We start from the raw sequence: 23,208 nt of genomic DNA, 5'->3' as shown, positions 1-23,208 counted from the left end.
CCAAAGGGGGCGTAGCCCCGGCATGACGAAATGTAGTTCTTGAATATTATTGGTGTATGTAAACAGGAAGTAGACGTTTGTTGAATGAAGGTTGTTGACCTATGTGAAGTCTATAAAAAGACAGGTAACGGAAGTGAAAAGTGTGTTCAACTTTGCAAACCTGACCCGGCTTTGTTCTCTGTGAATAAAGTCTCTGAATGAATCAACAGCTCTGGTTAACGGTATGTTATTTCAAAATACCATGATTTAAATTCCACTACATATTTGGCGTCACGAACAGGATGGATAAATAAGGCTCGCATCGTGAACTATCGTTGAGAAGGGGACCGGACAATTTATACAAATTTAATGAGCTCAAAAACAAAGTAAGCAGAATTCGTGCTTTTAGTATAGAACATTTGTATAGATCGCCCTGGACCTTTGGCCTCCGCGGTGGAACACGTACATGAGTCTTACCCATAAAGACATAGACACATACACATAATTATACCAATATAGACACATACTCATTCATACATTGTCATACATACAACCACATTCTCAAACACATATACATACATGCAAGTACATAAGTTGTTCGTTATATCAATATTTGATTCCCAAGGTGTAAGACACCAATTGTGATTAGGATATCTCAAGTTGAGTCCAAAGTGGTTGCCTAACATATTTCTTTAATTATACAGTAGAATCCTAGATAACCAATAATACAATATTGTTCTCTTTTGACAAATTACAGAAAAGAGTGAAAAGTAAGACATTTTACAATAACCCTAAAAAATAATTACTGCAAAAGGAAAAATGGAGAAAGGGATTACCCTGGTAACTCCAGTAGAAATATTAGAGAATAAAAACCCTCTTTTAAATAACCAAATAAAAGAGATGTCAGAAAAATGGGAAAAACTAACCAGTAAGAATTATACTAAGTGGCCAAAAGAAGGGACATTTGATGTTGCAGTGGGTAAGGAAATGGGAACACTGATAAGAAACCCCAAAACTCGAGTAAAGTCAAGAAAGAGAGAAATAGATATGTTAAAATTGTTCAAAACAGAAGGAGAAGCAATGTTAAAAGAAGAGAAGGGAAGTGAAGTGAGAAGGGGATCTAGAAGCCCCATAGAGCTGGATTGTTATGCAAAATTAGAAAAAGGTGTGTGGAGGTCAGAGTCAAGGCAAGAGAAGAGGACTAAACCATTGGAAGCCGGAGTAAGAGAGAAATATTAGGAGAAGACATGAGGAAAGATCCAGGAATACTGAACGAGAGTTGAGGAATAGGGAAAAGATAGGTCACCCAGATAGATATCATTGCCCCATCCTGATAAAAGGAAATCAAGGACACTATGTGCCCTGGGGTATGCAGGATGTGCAGGGAATAGTTAGCGGATTACTTAACATACATGATGGAGCAGGTAAAGGGATTAGAAGCCTTGAGGAAGAGACTGCAGGGAAACTGCTGGCGGTGGGAGACCTCATAGCCCTGTTGGCCAAGGTACTGGGGGAGGCAAAGATGGAAGACGTTCTCATAAGCTGTGGACTGAAAGAAGCAAAGGACAATACCAGAGCCGATGGGATGTCATTTGACCAGACCAGAAATGAGAGGTGGACAACCCTGAGAGAAGAATATCCACAAAGGATGGATATTAAGACCCTGAAGGGAGACCCACTGGAAGAGACTGAGGATCCTGCCACATACCTGCACCAGCAACCAAAGAAGTGGAAACTAGAGACTGAAGTAGACCCAGAGGGAGACCCACTGATGACAACTCTGTTCAGAACCGCAGTGGTAGATGCCATGTCCCCTCCGGTGAAAAGCAGGTTAGAGGATGTGGTGGGACTCACGTCCAAAACACACAAGGATGAGTCAAGGCTAAAGGAGCAAGAAAAGGGGGACCAGAGAAGGTTAACACAGCTCCAGCTGGGGGAACTCACAAAACGAAAACAAGGCGTAATGGGCGCCAAAACCAAGAAACCAGTTCCATACAGAGCCATACCAGAACCACTTCCAGTGCTGAGACCTCAGGGACAAGAGCAACCCACCGTACTTGTAGTTCAGGTGCATACGCAGCAGCCCCAGCAGTTTAAGCCAGGGAAGGGCAGAAAGAGACCCCAAGGACGGTTCCAAAGAACAAACCCAAAAGGTCCATCTGACATGTGCTGGACATTTCCAAAGGGATTGTACTAATCCGAAATCGAGGGAGAATAGTAAACAGGGCTATAGTCAGCAACAGCAGAGGCCTCCACAAGGACCGGCCAATCCATATAGGGGACTAAATTATGGTTACTAGCTTCCAGTATTAACCACAGAAGCTGATCAAGAACCAATGCTGTAGGTTCAAATAGAAGATAGGAGATAGAGCCACAACCCTGCCCATACTGATCTCTGACCGGACTCCGGTGAATCTCTTGGGGAGGGATGCAATATGCATGCTGGGGATGAAAATATGGTGTTCCCCAGAAGGTGTATATGTAGATAATATGGTAATAAAGATACAAGAAATACCAATAACTGCAAGCGCAAATGTTTACTGGTTAAGGGAAATAAATTATGAAATAGAGCAAAATTGGTTAAGATGGAGAAAATTTATTGAAGCCCAATTGCCAGATGCAAGGAGACCACGATTTGACTTAAATTGCAACTCCTGCCAAGAACAAATCTGGCAGGAGCAAACCAAAAATCTGGTTGTCCCATTAATGTCACAATATATTATAGGGGAAAACAGGGAGCAGCTATACAAATAGATGAATTAGAATTCGTACAAAAGTGGTATAATAGACCTAATGCTGCTCATCATGGGTCATAAATGGTAAATAAAGGGTATAGAGCAAGAGTCTTGGGACCAATGATGAGAACCACATTAAAAAGTATTTGGAAAGAAACAAGTAACCCATTGGTAAAACATTTTGCGGATAAGGAATTCATAAAAATAATATATACCACAGGAAGTAGCCATATTGGTTGAACAACAGGTTCAGATGAAAGAAAAGTCAGATAATCAATTAAATAGAACCAATAACGCAACTAGAGGATATGATACGCATGCATCGGATTGCAGGGCCATTTGAGCAATCCATGTGGCTCTGAAGGGGGGCGAAGGTGGACTCTACAGGATTGTGGAGATCATATGAGGGTACTATAGTAGCGCCTACTGGGCTACTGGGGATTTTTGATCACTGGTGCGCATGGTTTTGACCATTGCGCAAGGGGGGAAGTTGTGAGAAAGATAAAAATCCAAGGGTATTGGGCACCCTATGTACAGGCAATGGTAGAAAATGCATTTAAACTTATAGGTTAATTTATTAAAAACATTTAAATTACAAATTTGGTAATGGAATATGGAGACATGATAAAAAAGGTAATTGGGAAGAGATACATGCTTGTTGATATAGATAGATTCAGAAGATGGGCAGAAGCAGGGAACAGGGGTTACATTTCTAACAAGAGAAGAAATACCCAGATTTGGAATAACTAATGAGATTAGCTCAGATAATGGTGCAGTATTTATTCAGAAAACTGTGAAACAAGTCATACAGCAGTTAAGAATAATGCAAAGATTGGGTTGTGTCTACCATTCACAATCACAAGGAATGGTAGAATGAATAAATGGTACCCTCAAAACAAAGCTGAATAAGATATGTGCCAGCGCAAAGCTTAATTGTGTAAATGGCTTGCCACTTGTATTAATGAACTATCGCATGCAGACTAACAGAAACACGAATTTAACACCGCATGAAATGCTTACGGGTCGACCCATGCCATTGCCATGCAACAATAAGAGGACCTTACAAAGGACCACCGCTTGAACAACGCCAGATAGAATTGATACAATATATGAATTGATTAACTGAGATACACAAAGTTATATGTTCACAGGAAAAAGACAAGCAGCTGGAGCCGGAGACACCCCTGCCCAATCCGAGAACTCCAGGAGACCAGGTGTACATCAAAGTCTTCAGAAGGAAGTGGAACGAGCCAAGGAGAGAGGGACTGTACGAGGTAGTGAGAGCCACCCCCACTGCAATACAAGATCGAGGGAGCCTAACCTGGTACCACTAGAACCACAGCACCAGGGTCCCGAGGCAAGAACTCAGGCAAACCAGAGAAGAAGACGAAGGAATGGGTGAGATTGTACAGGAGCACAGAAGGAATGAGGGCACAGACTTTGGGAAATTAGACTGGTTTGACAACATCCTAGGATCATGGGGAGGAATGTTGGCGAAAATGGGAATAATGGTTGTGATAGTGATTGTAGTGTTAGGACTGTTATTTTGTTGTATAATGCCTGTTTTGAGATCCTTTTTTATACAGAGCACAATTAAGCAGATGAGTGTAACCAGAGGGATAGCTCCAATGGCACTCAACAGAATGGGAGGCCAACTAGACCTATATCCTGTTCTCGACTGGGGAGGCAGCAGTGAGTCTTCTGCCCCCTCATCCGATGATGACGAGATCGTCTACACTCCCAGCCAGGACTAGCCAGCGCTAACAGCTACACCTACATGGGAGAAGCATTGCTACAATCCTCAAGAAAGACGAAACCCTGGCCATACAAGGACTATATTCCCTTTGGGAATATTGACAATTTGAATGGACATTGACGTGTTTTAAAGTCTTATGTGTGACAATTATTGTGTGTAGTACTGATAGAATGACCATGTTGAATGTATGCATAGAGACACAATGGGATGGCTATGGATCAGAGACAGGGGATGGTCCCCTGTGTTGGACATAAAGTCCCATTATAGGTTGATGTGTTGTGTGTTGTTTTATTTTAATTAACAATTTGTGTAATCATTTAAATGTAGTTTAGTTGTTGCTCATGGGGACGGGTGCTCGTTTGCAGACCTGTAAAGTGGTTGCTCAATGATTGGATATGGTGAGAACCGTGGGGGAATTTTCCCTAATGAAAGAATGGGTTTTTCGCCCCCACCTGTAAAGGAGGCGTGTCCCCAGGAGCTAATAGAATGTCATGCTGTTGATGTCATACAGGTTATGTTTACTTCTGTGAGTCGCCTATGTATGTTGTCTTGAAATCACTTATATGTTTTATTGCTGTGTCATTGATGTGGGACTATTAAGTCCCAAAGGGGGGAATATATAGTAAATTTAAAGACAAATACTAGCCTTAGTAATCCCACACCTAGGGGAAAAGGTCACAAGGACACCAGATGGTCCTGGAACATCTCAGAGGGGTGAGATCACTTAGGTGGGGGCTGACTAGGGGGTATGGATGCTTTGAAGTAGAGTGGTATACAGCTGTGTAAACATGATCAGGTGATCTGGGGACAGGATGGATGGGTGATAAACACAGTTGTAAACAGCCAAGACAAAAGGGCTTTAGAAAACAGCCTAGATCAATTGATCTCTACAGTAGACTGATCGGCGCCAAGCCAAAGGGGGCGTAGCCCCGGGATGACGAAATGTAGTTCTTGAATATTATTGGTGTATGTAAACAGGAAGTAGACGTTTGTTGAATGAAGGTTGTTGACCTATGTGAAGTCTATAAAAAGACAGGTAACGGAAGTGAAAAGTGTGTTCAACTTTGCAAACCTGACCCGGCTTTGTTCTCTGTGAATAAAATCTCTGAATGAATCAACAGCTCTGGTTAACGGTATGTTATTTCAAAATACCATGATTTAAATTCCACTACATCATTAACGACTGTTTTCCACACGCTTTTTTCATTGCATTGCCAGATAATCAATTGGTCATTGATGCGTCACGAATAACGACAATGCGTCGAAAATTAAAGAAATGTAAACATGAATTATGTCATTACTGTCTAAGCATCACAAAGCTGTATGCGTAAAGGCGTCAGGAAGACATTCTCGAGACTGCACCTGTAGTGTGTTCACTGTATGTCCACAGGAGTGTAAAGAGGATCAGGCTGCCCTGATGATGGAGGCAGCAGGACCGGCAGCTTTCGCAGCCTACACCCCACTCCCACAGAGGACATCAAGACGGGCCAGGCACACGAGAGAGAGGGCCAGAATGGCTAAAGAAAGAAAGGAAGAGAAGGAGGGTTGGAGGAGGGAGATGGAGGAGAGAGCGGAAGAGGTGGAGGGAGCCCAAAACCTTCTGCATAAGGTGAAGGAGCACACCGATGCAGAGAAGGAGAGGCTGAAGGAGGAGAGAGAGAGGGTGGACAAGGACAGAGAAATGGTGGACAAGGACAGAGAAATGGTGGAGAGGAAGAGGAAGATAGTCAACCATCTTAAAGATAATATGGAGAGGAAGAGGAAAGTGTTGGATAGAGACACTGAGAAAGTGAATGAATGCAATGCAATACTCAGTCGCATTCAAAAGACGCAGGAAAATAACAAAAAGGATTTGGAGGAGAGGATTGTCCAGTTGGAAATAAAGGCGAAAGAGGTGGAGGAGGTGGAGAAAGTGACAAAGGAGATGGAGGAGACTTTCCAGAGGGAGATGGAAAAAACAAGAAATGAGATGAAGAGGAGAGAGAAGGAGGTGGAGGAGAGAGAGAGGGTGGTGCAGGAGAGAGAGAAGGAGGTAAAGAAGAGCGAAGAGAGATTAAAGATGAGTGAGAAGGAGACCGAAACAATGGAGGTGATGAAGAGAAGGGTAGAAGAGGTCGACAGAGAGATGGAGAGAATCCTAGAGGAGAAAGAAATGGAGGTGAAACAAGTGAAAGAGAGGATGGAGGTGATGAAATGGGCAGAGGAGGAGAGAGAAAAAGACAGGAATGAGAAGAAGAAAGAAAAGGATATTGAATGGATGAGAAAGGAGTTGGAGGCGATGAAGAGAGTAGAGAAGGTGGAGAGAGAGAAGGAGAAAATCCTGGAGGAGAAAGAATGCGACGTTAAACGTGTGAGAGAAGAGATGGATGTGATGATAAAGAATATGGTGGAAAGGAGGGAGAGGGAAGTGAAAGAGGAGATGAGGATGAAGACAGAGATGGAGAGAGAGAGGGAGAAGATTGAAAAGGAGAAAGAAAAGGTTATTGAATGGATGAGAAAGGAGATGGAGGCGGGTATGAAGAGAGAAGAAGAGATGGAGAGAGAGATGGAGAGAATCCTGGAGGAGAAAGAAAGGGAGGTGAAACAAGTGAAAGAGAGGATGGAGGTGATGAAATGGGCAGAGGAGGAGAGAGAGAGAAACAGGAGTGAGAAGGAGAAAGAAAAGGATTTTGAATGGATGAGAAAGGAGTTGGAGGCGATGAAGAGAGTCGAAGATATGGAGAGAGAGATGGAGAGAATCTTGGAGGAGAAAGAATGTGACGTTAAACACGTGAGAGAAGAGATGGATGTGATAAAGAATATGTTGCAAAGGAGGGAGAGTGAAGTGGAAGAGGAGATGAGAAAGATTACAGAAGATGTCGTGAAGTGGATGAAGACAGAGATGGAGAGGGAGATGGAGAAGATTGAGAAGGAGAAAGAAAACGATATTGAATGGATGAGAAAGGAGATGGAGGCGGGTATGAAGACAGTAGAAGAGATGGAGAGAATCCTGGAGGAGAAAGAAATGGAGGTGAAACAAGTGAAAAAGAGGATGGAGGTGATGAAATGGGCAGAGGAGGAGAGAGAGAGAGACAGGAGTGAGAAGGAGAAAGAAAAGGATTTTGAATGGATGAGAAAGGAGTTGGAGGCGATGAAGAGAGTAGAGGAGGCCGAGAAAGAGATGGAGAGAATCCTGGAGGAGAAAGAAATGGAGGTGAAACAAGTGAAAGAGAGGATGGAGGTGATGAAATGGGCAGAGGAGGAGAGACAGAGAAACAGGAATGAACAGGAGAAAGAAAAGGATATTGAACGGGTGAAAAAGGAGTTGGAGGCAATGAAGAGAGTAGAAGTGGTCGAGAAAGAGATGGAGAAAATCCTGAAGGAGAAAGAAGATGACGTTAAACGCATGAGAGAAGAGATGGATGGGATGATAAATAATATGGTGGAAAGGAGGGAGAGGGAAGTGAAAGAGTTGATGACAAAGATTACAGAAGATGTCGTGAAGAGGATGAAGACAGAAATGGAGAGAGAGAAGGAGAAGACTGAAAAGAAAAGAGTAATGGCGGCGAACCTGGAGTTTGCCAGAGAGAGCATGGAGAGGGCTTTCCATAAAGGGAAACAAAATACAGGTATGCCCTCCATTATCTGCTTACAGTGCATTCTAAGCATGATCATTTTGGCTTCTCAAATCACCTCAAAATAATTTAGATTTTATCTATACAAATGATAAGACAATTGTTCTCTTTAGATTAGAAACAATCTGGGTAAACCTTAATTTGAAGAGGTATGCATGAGGTCTGTTATGTTTTTCTCTATATCCCATAATATTGATTACAATGATCAACATATTTGTACCCTGAAAAGAACCCAAACTGAACAAGTTCCCCATTATAAGTACCTGGGCATTTAGATAGATGATACACTTTTAAAATACATGTTGAAAAAGTGATCAACAGTTTGCGAGTTAGACTTGCGAGTTAGACTTGTACTTGTTTTGTAAAGAAATGTCTTGCTTCACCTTTGATAATAGGAGGAAGATTGTCTTGGCAACGCTCCTCCCTGTTCGTGATTATGGTGACACAATTTAAAATCACACGACAGCCTCAATTCTTAAACCACTAGACCCGATTTATCACTCTGCTCTGCAGTTCATTTGTAGGCATGTTTTCTGTACCCACCATTGTCTTTTGTATCTGTCTGTGGGTTGGGATTCTTTGACGTTGAGAAGGGCTTATCATTGGATTTCATCTGTATATAAAGCAGTTCTTTTAAAACTCCCATTTTACCTCACATCATTGCTTTTATGGCGACTTATTGGCGATCAAACTTGCAGCTTGTTACTATTTAATGTGCTACAAGTGATTACAGAATTGAGAAGAACTTTTTAGCTGCTGTGCTCCTCAGATATGGAATGATCTTCAGGCTAGACTGAGGTTGGAGCACTTGGTCCCTTACACTTGTACCATCATCTGCTTTTTAGTGGACAATATATGCAATAAATACCTTTTTTACACAAACATCTTGAATCAGAATGGGTCAGCCCTAGCCTCTTACACAAACAGGGTCAGAGTCAATGGGTACAAAACTGGAGCAAACGTGTGTATACCAAGATACTGTACCTCGACTCCTTTCCATTCCAAAAGAAATGTGTCCCTTTCCCTTCACTCAAATGTTGTGGATGACATGTACATAAAGCCACACACTGATGCAGGTGTGATGTTATGAGAGCTTTAGCATTTAGCATTTCCTGTGTCCAGGCGTTCTATTCACTTCTAATAGGACAAATGAAGGTACACTTGCCTCATAAGGCTCATTCTTGTTTCATTTGTCCTATTAGCTCCTACTGACCTCACTTTACACAGACACAGAGGAGGAGAGACTCAAACTCATTAGAAGTTTATTACTGGATCAGTTTACAAAACAAAACAAAACTGCATGGAGCGTACAGTACAGCAGAGCTTGGAGTACCAGACATGAACACACACATCGGAGCTGTCACAGTGGTATACCTTGGATCACACACAGACACACACACACACACACACACACACACACACACACACACACACACACACACACACACACACACACACACTCACTCTCTCTCAGGGCAGCATGCGGATAGCTCCATCCAGTTTGATCTCCATTGATCATGGGGTTCTCAGCCAGTGATGTCACCAGGTGGGCAAACTCTGCAGGGTCTCCCAGGCGCGAGGGGAAGAGCACTTGGCGGGCCAGGAATGAACGCACCTTCTCAGGTAAACCCGCCAGGAGAGGAGTGGAGAACAGACCTAAGGAGAGGGAGAGAGAGGTTGTCTGATATGGAGAGGAAGGGGGTGGGGGGGGAGTGTGTGAAAGAGTGCGTATGTATGTGTGTGTGTTTACTGACTGGGTACGATGGTGACCACACGGATGTCCATGGGTGCCAGGTCTCGGGCGATTGGTAGAGTCATCCCAACAATACCCCCCTTAGAGGCTGAATACGCAGCCTGACCCACCTACAAAGAGAGACAGTGAGAGTGAAGGAAGGGGCTGTTGAGACAGTGTTTGTGTGTGTGTGTGTGTGTGTGTGTGTGTGTGTGTGTGTGTGTGTGTGTGTGTGTGTGTGTGTCTGTGTGTGATCCAAGGTATACCACTGTGACAGCTCCGATGTGTGTGTTCATGTCTGGTACTCCAAGCTCTGCTGTACTGTACGCTCCATGCAGTTTTGTTTTGTTTTGTAAAAACTTTACTCATCACTCTGATCGTAGTGTAAGAAGTTTTAATAAAAAATATTATTTGTTAGTTAGTTAGTTGTGATAATACATACAAATGATAGTATTGATAATTACAGTTATCTAACAGTTTCAATGATACCTATGACTTGATCGTTTTGCTTTTGTTTCAAGTCAGATTGTTGATTTATATTTGTTCTGACCAGGTATGGATACTGGCCATATGGAATATTAAAAAAACTAGGCATTCCTTGTCTCAAACCCATCCCTTTCCTCGGGACGATGATGGGATATAAGAAGGTTTGTAGAGATTAAGCCCATAAACAACAACATTGTAGACTCATCCATGATGTGTGTTGTTGTGGTGAAAGCCATGGGAGCTGAATATGAATTGTTTTACCCAGAAAAATGGGCAATAAAGCTTTTGAACGAAAACGAAAAGAGAGGAGTGGGAGCCGGTCTGTAGTGGAAAAGGGCCATCATAAACTAAGCCACAGTTCAGGTTTATGACAAGCATTTATGATCTGGCTATTTTTTTGTTTTGTTTTTTGTTCCCAGGGTGGTTTCACCAATTTTGACACAGAGAGCTTCCAGAAATATGGGAAACTGTGGGGGTGAGTCTGCTAAACTGATCCTGGTTATTGTTAACTATGATGGATATATATATCTCTCAGTGTCTACAGTATACACTCTTAAACCAGGCGGACACTGTGCGATTTTCACAAACACAGACGATCCAACCGACGAAATGGTCTCATACACCAAGACAAATGATCTGTCTTGATGCAAGTACACTGCCCAAGCAACAATTTCATGCTTCCACATTAATAATTTGAATCTGTTATTGAGCGATTTAAGTTTTAAGCTTTTAAGTATTCTGTAGTATGGTCCCAAACACAACTTGTGCGTTGCCAATGTTTGACAACATCCTGGATTCTCATTGGTTGAGGCTCCTATATTGCCTCTGAGCACGTCTCAAACTGCATGAATAAAGAGGAGCCACGACATGTCAGAATTCAAATCGGAAGTGATTGTGTCTTCCCTCCATGTCATTGAAAGGGCAAAAATGTAATAAAAAAAATAAAGAAAAAAAGGGTTCTAAAAGGATTCTTTGGTTGAATAACTCTTATGGGTTCCATTTGCAGTGCCCTGCGTAAGTAATGGGACAAGCATTTTTTCTTCTTTTGCATTATGCAAATGTCCAAATTAAGCACTCGTATTTGTATGCAAAAGTGCAAAAGTCTGTGACCCATTGACCCAACCAGACGCTGGGTATCTTCTCTGGTAATGCTCTGCCAGACCTATATTGCAGCGATTGTTGTTTGTTTTTTTAGGATGTTTTGCCCTCCTCTTCAGCAAATTAAATGCATGTTCTATAGGATTCTATAGGATTCACTTTTTGGCCCTGAATAATTTCCTAGTTGCTATGGCAGTATGTTTTGGGTCATTGTCCTGCTGTATGGTGAAATGCCGTCCAATGAGTTTGGAGCAATTAAGCAATTAAGTTGTACTTGGACTGACAAGATGTTTCTGAACACTTCTGAATTCATCTTCATCAAAGGAGACAAGTGAGCCAGTTACAGTGGAAGCCATACATGCCCAAGCCATAACACCCCCTCCCCCATATTTCACAGATGATGTGGGATGCTGTGGATATTGGGCAGTTCCTTTTTTTCTCCACACTTTACAGCCATCACTCTGGTACATGTTTTTCCAGAACTCTGCAGGCTCTTTTAGGTACTTTTTAGCAAACCGTAACCTGGCCAGCCTGTTTTTGTGGCTAAGTAGTGGTTTGCACCTTGCAGTGTAGCCTCTGTAGTTCTGCTGGTGAAGTCTTCTGCGGATGGTAGTCTCTGACTCATTGACGCCTACCTCCTGGAGAGTGTTCCTAATCTATGGGGCAGTTTTTTTTAGTTGTTTTTTTTAATTATGGTGAGCATTCTTTGGTTATCCACTGGAAGTCTTCCTTGCCATTTGCGATTTCTTAGCTCACCAGTGCTTTCTTTCCTTTTAATGAAGTTCCAAACTGTTGATTTTGGTAGGTTTAAGGTTTTGGCTATGTTTCATTTTTTTCTGATATTTCAGCATCATAATGGCTTCCCTGACTTTCAATAACATCTCTTTGGTCCTCATGTTGACAAGACACCAATAGCAGACTGCACAAATTATGTGATGGAACACACCTGACGAACACACCTGTCAAGCCAATTGTCCCATCACTTTAGTGTAGCCTGAAATAGGGGGATTATGCATAAAAATGTTGTAATTTCTGAATGATAAACCAATATGTACACAAATAACATCAAATAAAAGATGAGAATCTCTACGTTCTCATTTCAACTCCAAAAAGAAGAAAAAATGCTTCACTGTCCCATTACTTTCGCACGGTACTGTATAACCTTCTGTGGAAAAGGGTTCTACATGGAACCCAAAAGGTTTCTTCAAAGGGAGAGTAGAAGAAGAACCCTTTTTGGTTCTAGGTAGCACTTTTTTTCTAAGAGTGCAGGATCTGTGATGGGTCTGTCTGTCTCTATCTACGGTATATATCCGCTTGAATGCCACAGCCTATTTGAGTATTGTTGCTGACCATGTGCATCCCTTCATGGCCACAATTGACCCATCTTCTAATGGCTACTTCCAGCATGATAATGCACCATGTCACAAAGCAAAAGTTGTCTTAAACTGGTTTCATGAACATGACAATGAGTTCAGTGTTCTTCAGTGGCCTTCCCAGGATCTGAATCCAATAGAACACCTTTGGGATGTGGTAGAACGGGAGATTCACATCTTGAAAGTGAACCTGAAAAATCTGCAGGAATTGAGTGATGCAATCATGTCATCATGGACCAGAATCTCAAAGGAATGTTTCCAACATCTTGTGGAATCAATGCCACGAAGAATTGAGGCTGTTTTGAGAGCAAAGGGAGGCCCTACCCAGTATTAGTATAGTGTTCCTCATAAAGTGCTCTGTGAGTGTATATCTAACTATCTTTGTTTTTGCTGGTCTGTAGGATCTATGATGGCCGTCAGCCCATCCTGTGTATCATGGACACAGCCATGATCAAAACCATCCTCATCAAGGAATGCTACTCCCTTTTCACTAACAGGAGGGTAATACGCTAAATTGAAGTTGTTGTATGGGGAAAAAAACATAAGGGCTCCTTAAATAGATAATATCATTGTTATTATAGCATTATTAATATTAGGTTAATCTTGCAGTATATAATAATAATAATTTTTCTAGAATATCTATCTCAACGGGCCTCTGTATGACGCCGTGTTTATCGCTGAGGATGATGCATGGAGACGGATCCGCAGTGTCCTGTCTCCCTCCTTCACCAGTGGGCGGATCAAAGAGGTACAGTCCCATCTCTCCTCTCCTTCTTTCATTCATTCCTTTATACAACACAAATAAATGAATGACTAACAACTCTGACGCGTGTGTGTGTGTGTGTGTGTGTGTGTGTGTGTGTGTGTGTGTGTGTGTGTGAGAGTGTGTGAGAGTGTGTGTGTGATTTGTACTATGTGTATAGTGTGTATTCATTGTTGTTTGTTGTTGTGTGAAGCAGCAACTTTAATTAATTAATCCAAGACAAATTTTCATCCGGGACAATAAAGTATATTTGATCTTATCTTCGATAAGTTCAGTGGTCAGATGACAGAGTATAGAATAATAGTTCATCTTTGGAGTCACTTATTCTTTGACTATATACATAATGTATCCTGTATGGATGTATATTCTCAGGCTATATAAACATTAAAATAATTCCTGTTTCAAACATGATATTAATATATGTTTTGCACATATTAATCCACGTATCAATCATGATATTTTTCCATGTATCCTTCCCAACTCAGATGCTCAGGATCATGAAGCAGCACTCTGGTAACTTGGTCAGCAATCTGAAGAAGACGGCTGATAACGATGAGCCCATTGAACTAAAGGAGTGAGTATTTATCTCCGAGACGATAAGGTGAATTTGTAATTTCAGTGAACTCCCCCCTTTAATTTTGTGGTTGCGGTTCTGGTGGTCAGAGATTGTGTGGTTGTGTTCCAGGTTCTTTGGACCATACAGTATGGATGTGGTCGTCAGTACTTCATTCAGTGTCGACATCGACTCCCTCCACAACCCCTCCGACCCCTTTGTGACCAACATCAAGAAAATGCTCAAGTTTGACATCTTCAGCCCACTGTTCCTCACAGTCGGTATGTGGGGGGACATGCAGCGTTCGGCCTGTAGAGGGAGCTACAGGACCGTGGCCGGGGTTGTGTCGGCGAGACTTTTGTTGCACACCTGCTGCGAATTAAGTCTCGCCGGCGAATGTTTAAGATGGGTGTGCTTCTGCCATTTCAGTAAGGGAGCTAAGCTGGAGAAGCAGGCGGCGAGAGCAGAGGAGAGCTGAGAGCCAGTGGAAAGAATCGGCAACTGGAAAGCCAGAGAGACTTGTGAGAACTTTTGATGAATAAACGGGAAAGTTGTTCCCTTACCCCCAAACGCTGCGTCTGCCTCTGTGTACAACCGGACATTGTTACACGGTACAACTGCCCCCATATAGCTTTCAGTCATTTTGTGCTTAATAAATGAAGCTATTGATTTCATTGATTAGACTGACATAAACCACACTGCCAATGGTTTGCGCTCTACTCATTTGATAAACACATGGGCCGTGTCCAGAACCAACCTCTAGTTCCTAAATGCTGGACACTTGGAGATCTGAGTGGATTGGATACAGAAGTGTCTAGGGATAGAGCCTAGGAGTTGTTTCTGGACAGGGCTGTGCATTGAATAGGATTGGAGTCACGTATCATGGTATTTCCTGTTCCTGTTTGTAACCGTGGCATTTCCTGTCCATCCAGCATTCTTCCCCTTCATGGGTCCTGTTATGGCAAACATGGAGGTATCCCTATTCCCTGCCTCGGTCACAGATTTCTTCTACGCTGTCTTTCAGAAGATCAAGTCCAATCGCGTGGCTAGCACCAGGAAGGTATGTAAATATAACTGATCAAATATACGATCTTCAGCCAGTATTGTGTAATACAATTGTAGAGATTTGGTAGCATCTGGTAGTTCTCATGTGATTTTGATCTGACGTAAGCCTGCTTCCAGAGTCGGGTAGATTTCCTGCAGCTGATGATAGACTCGCAGAAAGACAGCAACTCAAAGGGAGAGGAGCAGAGTAAAGGTGCCTACCTTAAACACACACACACACACACACACACACACACACACACACACACACACACACTGTATACTAGCATCTAACACACACATACAGTACCTGCCTCAAACACCTATACCTACAAACACACCGTGGAAATACTCTACTTCGTCCCTTTCTCACACCTACCACCCCATTTCTCCCACTCTCCCTCTCCTCCCTCTCATTCTCCCCCTCTCTCCATCATCATAGGATTGAGTGACCATGAGATCTTGTCCCAGGCAATGATGTTCATCTTTGCTGGCTATGAGACCACCAGTAGCTCTCTGTCCTTCCTGGCCTACAATCTGGCAACCAACCCTCACATCATGACCAAGCTGCAGGAGGAGATAGACACTGTGTTTCCCAACAAGGTAACCCCTCTGCAGACTCCTATATAGTACTATTCATGTGGAACAGGAAATATGATAGTGACAGTGTTTTAGAGGGTACTGATGAGTGTGTAACCCCTGTGCACTGCAGACTCCTACAGATGGTTAGATAGGTGACAGTATTTTGCAGTGTGCTAATGTGTCTGTAGCATCCCTGTGCAGACTTCTGCCCAGTATTATTCATTTGAAACAGGAAGTAGATAGGTGTTGTTGGAATCTTCAGAATACTTAAAAGGCCAGTACCTGAGGACCTGAGGGATCTACAGGGTATATACCTTAAAAGCATGTCTGACATGCAGTGGTGTGCATGACCATAGAGTGATTTCTAAACTAATGCAATCATCTTAAAATAAATTATAAAACTAACAGGTAATCAGTGCAGAGACTTGTGTGATATGTGCTCTCCATCTGACTCGTGCTGCTGCATTTTGTATCATTTGCCAAGAGCTTTCTTTGGTCGACCAGACAGGAGAGTGTTACAGTAATCAAGGCTGCTAGTAATACAAGCATGCATTCGTCTCTCAGTGTCAGCCTGCGAGAGGAAAGGTTGCACCTTTACAGCTGTGTTCTGTAAAGGTCCATGTAATATTCAAGCGTTCTAAAAGCTTCCTAACGGTTGTAATGACTATCTTTAATCGGTAGCGATCAGGGAACAAGATCCCTTATAATAAATCCCTTATGAATAAATATTTCATTTACGAACGCTGTTTTGGTTCGGAAAACACGCTTTTTAAAATGCAGTGTCCTACCTGACATTCGGTTTGCATATAAACATGTTGTGAGTGCCAGGGGTGTTCTAGGGGAGTAGACTGACCTTTCTCTGGTGGCTGCCTCTCCCAATCGTGTGCGCATGCAGAAAAACAACAGCTAATGTCCAACACTGCAAGTTCATTTCGGGGGGATATATTATTATTAGGGAGGATGTTGTTGTTTGGACAACTTCAGACAGAATTTCTCCACGATGGCAGATTTCCGGCAAACTTACTTACTCTTCTTTAAGTGATACAAATATGTTTTAGTCACATTCTTGATATGGGTTTCAAAATTAAGATCTGAGTCAATGGTAACACCTTGTTTTTTTGCCTGGTGCTTAGTGTTACTGTAAGTAGTGTCTTTAAGTGTGCAGACAGTTTGACCAGGACAAGGACAAAGAGCATTTTGGCATCAGCATTAATTAATTAATTCTAAGGTCATTAAGAACCTAGTTAATAACTTAACAACATAGTGCTATCTCAGTGCTATGATCGGCACAAAAGCCAGATTGGAACATGTCAAAGGTACAGTTGGGAATAAGGAGATTATTTAACAGTTTGAACACCTTTTTTTCAAGAATTATTATTTTTTTGCTTAAAAAGGGAAGGTTGGAGATTGGCCTAAAATCGCTAAGGACTGAAGTGTCTAAGTTACTTTTCTTCAGGAGGGGTTTCACCATGGTAGTTTTAGGTGCAGATGAACAGACCCCCACTTTGCTGAGCATTTCTGTATGACCACTGCAAAAGAGTTCATAGTGCTTCCATGCGGTGGAAGGTGGGGTAACAAGTCATCAAACACATCTTCAGGTCTTGCCTGAGTGATCCTCCTCACCTAATATTGGTTCTCTTATCTCAGAAGTATGTTGCAAATTCCTCACATTTGTAGGTGGAGAGCAGATCACCAGGTGTCTTGTGGGCGGGATTTATAAGGCTGTCAATCGTTGAAAAGAGCACTGTTTGAGTTGTTATGATTCATTATCAATTTTGAGAAATGATCCGGCTTGGCGTTTTTTTTATTGCCTTATTAAAAGCAGAAAGATGCTCTCGAAGAATATCAAGGTGGACCTGCAGTTTTTGTCAGCTCAGACTTTCTGCAAATTCTTTTAAATTTGGCCACAGCCTTTTTCAGTTTGACTGGTGCTACAGAGTCGATAGTTGCCCTTAGTTTGGTGTTGAAGCTGGTTACTAAATCATTATCACAGGAGGAAGCTGTTGATGGTGTACTATTCATATTCATATTCATCATGAAATTCTCATCTGCTCAGCGACATGGCTAGATAAATAATAGAGTGAAAATATATTTTTTCCCCACTTCTAATAGACTGACATGCATTCATGTTTAGCCAGGTTTCAGATAAAAACATTACAGTGCAGCTTTCGCTCTGAGATAAGATCAATAAAGGTTTTGCCAGATAGGGACCTAATATTCAAAAGCACCATGGTAATGTTCTCTGGGCTGTTCGGTGCTGCCCGGCCACAGTTAATGGAATGGATACCAAGTTATTCACATTTGAACCACCTGACAGTTTTCTTGTAGTCTGTCGACTGTGATAGGAAATAATAGACTGTAGCACATTCAGTATTCCAAGCAGTCAATCCACTAAAAGCAGCCCAGTTTAGTGGCATTTTGACTTCTGATTGATCCTTGTGTACATCTATCATTTACATTGTTCAGTGGAATCTAAATGTATTTTCTTCTAACTATCAAGATAACATTATTTAGCGATTTTTTTGTTTATTCATGTATAACAAAAAAGCAAGACACTATTACACACGTACATTGAAAGTAATGGCGTTCTGTATGTGGGTGTCATGAAATTAGGCTATGCAGATTAGAATAAGTATAGTACTGTGTTCATTTCCCCCCCAAAAAACACAAAAAACTAACAGCTCTTCAGATTTGCGACGAAAAAGAGTTAGTTCTGGGCTACGGCTACATGAACGACCAATCACTAGTGCTCATGTGAGTGTAATATCCCTGTGCAGGCTCCTATCCAGTACGAGGCTCTGATGCAGATGGACTATCTAGACAGCGTGATCAACGAGTCTCTCAGGTTGTACCCCATCGACTTGAAAGAGTCGCCAAGAAATCTGTTGAGATCTGCGGCATCACCATCCCCAAGGGTATGGTCATCATGATACCCATCTGGACCTTGCACCGTGACCCCGATGTGTGGGAAGACCCAGAGGAGTTCAAACCAGAGAGGTAATGGGCCACATCTTAACCACAACCACAATATCAATCACAACAGCAACGATAAGAGCAGTGTTCCACAAACAACCATAAAACAAACCTAAATGCGACGACCAAACACAAACAGGTTTCTTCAACCATGTATAACCATCATATTACTGTGATTTAATTGATATGTTCTTTAACCCCTCCTCCTCTGAACTCTCCGTGTGTAGGTTCAGTAAGGAGAACAAGGAGAGCATCGACCCATACACCTACATGCCGTTCGGGTTGGGCCCACGGAACTGTATCGGGATGCGATTCGCTCTGGTATTGATGAAACTGGCGATGGTGGAGATTCTACAGAGGTTCAACTTCACCGTCTGCAAAGAGACAGAGGTGAGACAAAATAATGATACAATGATTGTAAATATAATTTTGTACCTATGACTTTGTTGCGTTTCTATATGTAGCAGAGGTGATTTTGGAATCACACTCGGGTGATGAGGTAGCCCTGCCTGAGACATGTAAACTGAAGTGTCGCCCTCAGACCTTGAGGATGTCCTCTTGGCTTAATAGTAGCGTTTGTGTCTTCCACATGGGAGACCCGGGTTTGAACCCCCATACTACAATTCTGTACTTGCGTACTGCATGAGTATGTACTCCCCATTTAATTTCCCAGATTGCATTTTTCAGTACTAGGCGCCAATCATCCTCAGTATAGGCTACCTACACGATGGAAGTGTGAGATTTAAAAAAAAGCTATTTGTATTTCTGCAAAACTCCCTCGAGACTTCATAGGGCCATTTTAATGTATGTCGACCCAAGAGAGGTTGTCCAGGAGTTTGAGTTTATTTGAATTTATAGTGCAATGCTACCCGAACGTAACAGTGACACTGTATTAGGTAACATTCATAGTGTAACGCTGACATCTGTTTTACTCGTTCCTTCATACTTTAACTGTGTGTCAACTCTCACCAGATCCCCATTGAGATGGACCTACAGAACACTCTGATGCCCATACGGCCCATCAAACTCAAGCTGCTGTTCCGCTGCCAGGAGTCCAACGACAACCAGCTCAAAGCAGACAGCCAGTGATGAGGACCTGCCCTGCTGCAGGTCTCTCAGTTATTATGTTACACATAGATCAGCCCCAACACTGGCTACTTTAAAAAATGGGCTTAAAAAAAAAAAGGGCTTCGCTTTTGCCTTAAATTGAAACTAAATTGGCGCTAATAATTGCACTGTGACCCTAAAATGCACTGTGACTTTTATTCTTTTTTTATGTCTTTTATGCGTTTTTATTCAAAACAAAATTTCATGCTGTTTCCTTTTTATCTATTTTACGTAAAGCACTTTGAATTGCCTCTGTGTATGAAATGTGCTATATAAATAAACTTGCCTTGCCTTGCCTTGCCTCGCCTTGCCTCTGGGCTCTGCTGCTACTGTATGTTGCTCTCTTTGTATCTGTCTAATAGTGGAGGTCCAGGACTAGTTGTACAGAGAGAGTTGTTGTCTGTCGTCTGCAGGGCAGGGATTTGCATGTGACTTGTGCATGTTTTGTACTCGTCTGGTAGTGGGTCTCTATCATCACGCTAAAAACGTGTGTATAATCACAAACTAAATCATAACATGAGAATGAACAACATGCCATCAAAACATGACAATAAATAGGTGTTAGATTAGATTCAACTTTATTGTCATTGTGCAGAGTACAAGTACAGAGACAACGAAATGCAGTTAGCGTCTAACCAGAAGTGCAAAAAAGCAGAAAAGTGCAATGTGAACAATATATACAGGTAGAGCAGTATAAGCAATATATGAGCAGTATAAGTAGTGCAGTATAAGCAGTATATGAGCAGTATAAGCAGTATATGAGCAGTATAAGTAGTGCAGTATAAGCAATATATGTATTAACAGTAACATTATAAGCAGAATAAATATAGAATGCAGTATGAACAGTATAAGCAGTATATGAGCTGTATAAGTAGTGCAGTTACCAATGTATTGGGTCTATCTATGGGTATCGTAGTGCAGCAGTAGTCAAAATGTACCTGCATTTTATCGGTTGAAGTGCCATCTCATCTGTCATAAGATTTGACTTGTAAAACTGAAAAGTAGGATACAACTAATAGCCTAAATGTATAAACACAGACCACAACCAAAAAACAACATGGGAAAATCGTTTACGCATCCTCTGCAGCAGGAACAGTGCAGAGAAAAAGTATGTACAGTAAACCCCATAACTGAATACACTTCATACGCTTCAGCGCGACACAGAACGCCTATACTGCAACAAAGTAAAAAGATGAGACAGACACGTGTCTTCAATAACTTGCATGTTTAATCAAAATACAAGCATTCGGCACATCGTTAACTTGTAGGAAAGTTTAATCAGGTTTTATCAATTGTATTATTTTAAATGTGAAATAAATAGCATCAGTGCAGAGGCTATAACACACTACAAAAGTCACATTAAATCACGGAAAGTAGGCTAGGCTAATTAACGGAACTATATGAATATACAGCCCGAGCCCAGTCCAGGGTTCTGAAAGCGACAAGTAACAAGTGTGCCCATCAACTGTCTAGATATTAGGCCTATACGTAACATTTAGTCCTCCACTTTATATCACAGGTAGTATAACGTTTAAAATGACTACAAAACAAAAGCAATATAGTCTACAGTGAACGGCGCATTGTCCATTTGTCATACATGTCCAAACAGACCTGCTCACTTGAATAGGAAAGTAGCGCGGCGGTTCGTTGCTTCAGCAAACCTCTCGATGACTTTACTGTTGAAATCCATCTGTCCCTGGATCAATGCATTTTCAATGGAAATCATGTCAAGGCCGTTCAGTCGCTGGTGTCTGTTCTGTTCTGACAGATGTATAATGTCTTTGAATCCAGCCGATGCCCAAATAGTCTCCACCAAAAATCATACATGGGAAACAGAACAGCGCATGTTTCGAGGTGGTAGCGGTTAGCCATCTCTTTTTGTCAAACCATTCCTGTTGGCCCTAAACGTTTTATCTCCAACTTCTCTTCCAAAGGCAATGTACTAAACCGCATGGTCAACAAATAATCTACACGATTCATTGTGAAAACTTTAGCTAGCTAGCATTAGCGATAGATGTACAGTAGATGAACTGAATTGCTTTATGATTATTTCCTGTCATGTCAGACCACGTTAACGACATTAGCGTTTAATAGTTTTTCGCCACCTGTTGCTAGGCAGAATTCATACCCAATATAATTTGCGTGAGGTTTTTCCTGCTTACGCCAAACACGCTCACGTTGTTCCCCTCGCAACGATGGGGCAAGAGTGCTCCGCTGCCCCACAGCAGAAAGACGGGACAGGGAGCTCAGTCCGCACACACTAGTAATTACTAGTAATTAGTAATTACTCCAAAAACAGCACTATACGGATTATGAGTCAAGTTTTATATATTTATACACACCAATTTCACCATTTAATCTATTTTGTATTAAATATAAAATACTTATTATTATTACTAATAAAAAATATGACTAATAATTGTTTCGTATTTGTAATGTACTTTATGAGACTTTATGTTTGTAATGTACTTTATAAAGAAAAAAAACCTGTATATCCCCAAATTTGATTCTATGCAATATGTTTTTTCAAATGTTGTATTTGTCTTGTAGGCTACTTTTGTGTAAGCCGTATATTGTGGGTAAAATGCACTATAAATTCAAATGAACTTAAACTTAAATGTGTATTGCAGTGGAATCCGATCCGCGTGTAAATCGAATCAATTTCCCATTGACATGAATGCAAGATTTACGCGCGCGGATTTGGAGTTAGGATTCCACCCAAAATGCGTTGCTATTGGTATCATTATGACGTTGATATGTACACAGAATTGAGAATGTTCTGCAATAATACACAAAGTTCTTGAACTTTTAGTTCAGTGGCATAACGAGCTAAGACGCAACCTGAACCTGTGCAATCAGTATTACCAGAGTGAGATATAAAGAGATTATAACCGGAAGATTCGGCGCTTATACACAGCCTACTGACTGAGGTAGGCTAATGTAGGCCAGAGATGTAGTATAGTTGACATATAGTATAGTTTTATAACACTTGTATTTGTAAATACTTGAGACGGCATAGGCCGACTACCTTTACAGCATTTGGACAAGGGACGCGTAAAAATGTCACTGAGAGATATCTGTCACTAGGAGATGATATTCCCATTAAGTCGAATTCAGCGTTGGATATTTCTATATGCCTAAAAACTCACATCTTTAGAAAGGCCTTCCTTTAGGTCCTGTCCTCTTGTTGTTGTTAGTGTTTTGTTTGTGTTTTTGTTCGTGTGTCTATTGCACTCAACTGCACAGGCTTTGAAATTGTCAGCTACAAATGAAAAACACATTCCAAATAAAATATATTTTTTATTATTATTATGAGAGACCTAAATGACCTAACCCAGACCTAACCCATGAATTGAATTAGGGCTATTTTAATTTTGCCGAGGTCTTCTGCTTATTAGCCTATAGGCTCCTAC

At 41.6% G+C, this 23,208-nt stretch overlaps 1 pseudogene across 1 annotated transcript in view; it reads left to right on the top strand.

Moving 5' to 3' along the window:
- The window catches only part of LOC310824115 (cytochrome P450 3A27-like), a 148,058-nt pseudogene that overhangs the window by 4,501 nt on the left and 120,349 nt on the right, over positions 1-23,208 (top strand). Inside the window, exons 2-11 of the transcript in view lie at positions 10,722-10,777; positions 13,175-13,274; positions 13,408-13,521; positions 14,022-14,110; positions 14,222-14,370; positions 15,022-15,149; positions 15,272-15,347; positions 15,576-15,736; positions 18,493-18,712; positions 18,916-19,078. The product of the transcript in view is annotated as a cytochrome P450 3A27-like (transcript). The remainder of the gene's footprint in view (positions 1-10,721; positions 10,778-13,174; positions 13,275-13,407; positions 13,522-14,021; positions 14,111-14,221; positions 14,371-15,021; positions 15,150-15,271; positions 15,348-15,575; positions 15,737-18,492; positions 18,713-18,915; positions 19,079-23,208) is intronic.

This window comes from Argentina silus, assembly GCF_951799395.1.
Source record: "Argentina silus genome assembly, chromosome: Y".
NCBI classification, from domain to species: Eukaryota; Metazoa; Chordata; class Actinopteri; order Argentiniformes; family Argentinidae; genus Argentina; species Argentina silus.
This window is presented reverse-complemented; position numbering and strand designations above follow the sequence as displayed.